Source organism: Eubalaena glacialis, chromosome 6, assembly GCF_028564815.1.
Source record: "Eubalaena glacialis isolate mEubGla1 chromosome 6, mEubGla1.1.hap2.+ XY, whole genome shotgun sequence".
NCBI lineage: Eukaryota > Metazoa > Chordata > Mammalia > Artiodactyla > Balaenidae > Eubalaena > Eubalaena glacialis.
Window position 1 is genome coordinate 121,313,353 of NC_083721.1, and position 5,468 is coordinate 121,318,820.

The window sequence follows — 5,468 nt, forward strand, 5'->3', positions numbered from 1 at the left end:
GTTTCTTTCTCAATTGCTCTTTTCTTATTTCTTCTTTAAGAAAATATAAAAATGGCATTTCTATCCATTTCAAATGCTATCAATAATACTTTAAGCAGCAGCAACATTAATCAAATAGAAAAGAGTATCTTACTTTTTTTTAATCCAGAAGTATTCAAAAGTATTTTATGACCTTTCACCCATAAAAATAGCTTAGTGCAGCATGAGAATTTATTCAAGACTGGATAAAATGAATTAACTGTCTAAGTCAGGGAGGCAAGGTAATGCTTAGGTATTTCCTTTGCCAACCACTGTTTCTACACTAACATGCTAATGTACTTTTTGGGAAAATGCCAAAGATGATACTATGAACCTTTTTTTTTCTCTGCCCATATGTTCTTGAGTTACCAGAGGATGAATTTCAGGTCGATTTATTAGCCTCTTATGCCTTAGACAAGTTGCTTGACCTCATGGAGACTTTCTTTAACAGCAAAATGAGGACAACATAAGTTAAGGATTAAATAATATATTCTATATTGTGTTTAACGGTACCTAGCATAGAGTAAGTGTTCAATATATACAACTATCCCTATTATTACTATTTCTATTATAGACGTGTTTTGCTTGTTTTTCTTCTGCCTGCTGGGGAATGAGGCCTTGCCTGGTGGGGAGAAATTCTGCTTACCACAAAACTCCTGTCAATCATCATTTCATTTATCGAAATTATTTTTTAAGGGCGCACTATGTCATAGTGGTTAAGAAATCTACTAACCTACACTGTCATCTGTGGTTTTTGTCCAAATTTGTAACTTTAAGCTCCAAAATCAGTTTAACGTGATCTTAGATTGTTACCCTCCACTGGAGTAAGTATAAGCAAATTATCTCACCAAAAAAATGGTATCTAGACCCTAAGCTTTGGGGAGTCTCAAAAATGATTTTTCAAGAGCCATGAGAGTTGAAGATAACCAAACACACATGGAGAAGGAAAATACAAGACTTTGCATAGTGATGTTATTACAAACAGATTACAATATGACTACACTTACTATACATAAAATATCTGCAGAGTATAGGAAGCTACAAAAAGTGAAAAAGCAAGTTTGAAAAACAACTAAATACAGTTTAAAGGAATAAAAAGTATTACAAAATACAATACAGTAAAAACATAACACAAAATAATTATAAAAATTCAATTCTATAAAAGTGTAAAAAATAAAATTTAAAAATTTAAAAATATACTCAGAAGTCATGTTTGGCAGCAGATGAAACAGCAGTAAAATAGTGAAAAGTAGAAAACTGGAAGATCAATCTGGAGAAGATACACAGAAAGCTGCAAATAGAGATAAAAACACAGAAAAATATTAGAGAATATAAAAGACAAGAAGGATTAAGAGAAAAATTCCAGGAGGAAATAATAATGTTTCCAAATTTGTGTGCACCTAGTCATATAGCCTCAAAAAAAGCAAATATTGATAGTACCAAAATAAGGGACAAATCCATAATTATAGTGCGAGATTATGATATACCTCTCTTAGTTGTTGATAAAATGAACAGAAAAAATAAGTAAGGCTGTAGAGATTTTAAAACATAATTAACAAAATTGACCTATGGACATTATACCCTGCAATTGTAGAATATGTATTTTTTTCAAGTACACATGGAACATTTAGAAAACTGACTGTATATTGTGCCATAAAGTACACGTCAACAAATATCAAAGGACTAGAAGCACAGAGAAAATTGGAAAGGGGCACAAGGTAATTTCTGGGGGTTTGGCATTGTTTTGTAGCTTACGCTGTGTGGTAGTAACATAAACAATCACATTATAATAATTGGTTAAGCTATATAGCTATTTTATGCACTTTTTTGGGTGTGATTCATATTTCACAATATTTTTTAAATAGATTTGAACCATACAAAGTATGTTCTCTGACCACAATGCACTTATGTCAGAAATCATTCAGAAACTGGAACTAGAAAATTTCCCATATTTTCAGAAATTAAACAATATATTCTAAATATCACATTGGTCAAATAAATATCATAAAAGAAATTAGAAAATATTTTGAACTGTGTAAATAACAAATGCTATATAGCAAAGCTTATGGGGTGAATATAAAGTAACATGTAAAATAACATTATTAGCAGGAAATGCATGTAACAGAAAAGAGAAGTGTTGAAAATTGATAAACTAAGCATACTAAACATCTATCTAAAGTAGTTAGAAAAATTATCAAAAAATAAAACCAAAGAAATGTGGAGGAAGGAAATGAAGACAAGTGCAAAAATTAGTAAAATGTTTTAAAAATATGAAGTAGAGAAGACCAACAAAGCTAAAGGTATATGTTTGAAAAGACAAATCCTGTGATAAGATTAACCAAGGAGGGAGAGAGAGATAGAGGGGGTGAAGGAGGGAAGGAGAAAAGGAGAGAGAGAGAGAATATTAGGAATGAATAGCAGAAATCACTGCAGATGCTGCAGACATGAAACAGATAAAAAGGAGATACTGTGAACAAATTTATAAGTTCCTAGAAAAGTGTATCTTGAACAAAATTTGACTCAAGAAGAGATGGAAAACCTAAATAATCCTTTAAAGAAATTGAATCAAGTGTAAAAAAATTCTTCCCACAGGTCCAGATAACTTTATGAATAAATTTACCATGCAGTCACTGAAGAAACATTTCCAGATTGTTCTGGACTGAGTCGTTTCCCCTCAAATTTTATATGTTGAAGCCCTAAGCCCCAATGTGATGGTATCTAGAGGTGAGACCTTTGGGGGGTGATAAGGTTTAGATGAAGTAATGAGGGTGAAACCCTAATGATGGGATTGTACGCTCTGGATTACCATGAGTTTATTCACCAGGGAGCTTGCTCTTGCTTGCTCTCTTTCTCTCTCTCTCTCTCTCTCTCTGTCTTTCTCTTTTTGATGTGAGGACACAGTGAGAAGGTAGCCATCTGAAAGCCAGGAGGAGTCTTCACCCTAGTCCAAATATGCTGCACCCTGATCTCACATGTCCAGCCTCAAGAATGGTGAGAAAATTAATGTCTGTTGTTTAAGCCACCCAGTCTATGGTATTTTGTTATGGCAACTCAGGCAGACTAAGACATAGACTTATACAAATTCTTTCAGAGAACAGAAAAACATGTTATATCCCAGTTCATTTATAATCAACTTGATAGCAAACCTAAAGGGCAGCATGAGAAAGGAAAATTAAAAGTCAGTTTCAAGTCTTGCTTTGAATACAAAAATGTTTTTAAACGTTATTAAACCAAATCTATTAATATACAAAGAGGATAATGTATTATGACCAACTGATTTTATCCCACAGTGCAATGTTGGATTAACATTATTTTTTTAAAAATCAATTAATGTAATTCACCACTCCATCAACAAATAAAAGGAGATAAACATATTTTAAGCTCAATAGGTGTAGAGAAAGCACTGATAAAATTTAAAGCCCATTGATGATAAGAATTTGTGCCACACTAAGAGCAAAAGTGAGCTTTCTTAACCTGATAAGGGGTATTTACAAAAAACCTATAGTGAACATTGTATTAAATGGTAAAGCTTTAAAAACTTTCCCTTTGAGTTGAGGAAAAAGGGTAAAAGATATGCTGTCAGAATATCAATTCAATATTTTAAAGGAGACCCTAGCCCACAGTCCAAAAAGGAAAGAAAATAGTAAGGTCAGTCTTGAAAAGAAAAAAACCAAATAGTCATTGTTAACAGATGATAAAATTAAGTGTATAGAAAATCCAAAATATTCTATAGATTAATTATTAGAATTAATTAAAGAGTTTAGCAAGGTTGTTAGACTTAAATCAATATAAGAAATCAATTTAATTTTTATACACAAGAAACATATAGAATAAAATATATAAATAATTCCATTTATAACAGAATAAAAATATCAAGTACCTAGGAATAAATTAAATGTAAGTTGCGCAAAACCTCTATCAGGAAAATTACAAAAAAATTATCAAACTTTTTGAGAAACAGTAAAGAGAGATATAAATATGGTATAGAGTGATATACCATAAAATGTTCCTACTAATAATGATGATGATGATGACCTAACATATATATGAAACATTTTATTAAGAGTTGCTCAGCTACTAGCTTTTGCTCAGCCTAAAAACCCTACAGGATATACCATTTATAAATTGTTTATAAGATGTTCAGGGATTGGAAGATGGGGTATCATAAAAATGACAATTCTTTCCTAATTTATTTATAGCTTAAATGCAATTCCAACGGGAATTCCAACAAAATTTATTTGTTTTTATTTTTGGTGGACCTTGAGAAATTTATTCTAAAATTTATATGAAAATGCAAGGGGCAAGAAATAATCATTACACACTGCAGAACAAATTGTGAGGACTTGCTCTACTAGATATCAGTATTTATAATAAAACTAGAGTATTTAGAATTGTGCTGTATTTATACAGGGATAGACAAATAGAAAAATGGAATAAGACAAAAAGCTCAGAATAGAATCCTACATATATAAATATTTAATTTATGACAGAGGTTACCATCTTATCACTCCTCTACTTACCAACAGGGCAGTGGGGAAAGGTGGTCTTGTTAATAAACAGTGGTAGGAAAATCGGATATCCATTTTAGAAAAAGAAAGTGAAATTGAACCCATGAATCACACCATACACAAAAATAAATTACAAGTGTTTAAAGACCTAAAGTTGAAAAACAAAATTAAAAGATATTTAAAAGATAATGTCAGACAATATCTTCTGACCTCAGGAGATTACAAAGCATTAGTAAAAAAGGAGAAGATTAATAAATTTGAGTTCCATAAAATGAATAACTTCTGCTCACCCAAAAATACCATTAAGATAGTGAAAAAGACTTCAGAGTGGGAGGATATTTGCAGCACAATTAAGAGACAAAGACCTAGAATCATACATAGCAGTAAGAAAGTAAAAAGCAATACAATTTTTAAAAGTGAGCAAGAGATAACAGGCACTTCTCAAAAGAAAAAAATTCAAATGGAAAATAAAAATACACAAAGGGGTTCAATCAAATTAAAAATTGGAAATGCCAATTAAAACTTCAATGAAATACAACTACCCCACCATATTGGCAAAATTTTTAAAGTCTTTAATACTAAAAGAATTTGCAATATCTGGGAACACATATAATACGATGAGAGTATAAAGTAGTATACCACATTGGAAAGCTGTTTACTATTATCTACTCCAGTTAAAGATACTATATCTTATGATCCAGAAATTCTATTCCTGGTTATATATGTGTGTGTGTGTGTGTGTGTGTGTGTAACAATAATTTCACAGGAAAAAATGCCCAAGGAGGTTACATGATGGAATATTCACATTTAAAAGGAATACGGGACTTCTGCTTCTGTTAATGGTAAAGTAATTTGAAATCACTTTCCCACTAAAATTAACTTAAAAACTAGATTTCATATTTTAGAAATCTTCTAAAAATATTAAAAAGCTAACAATATATT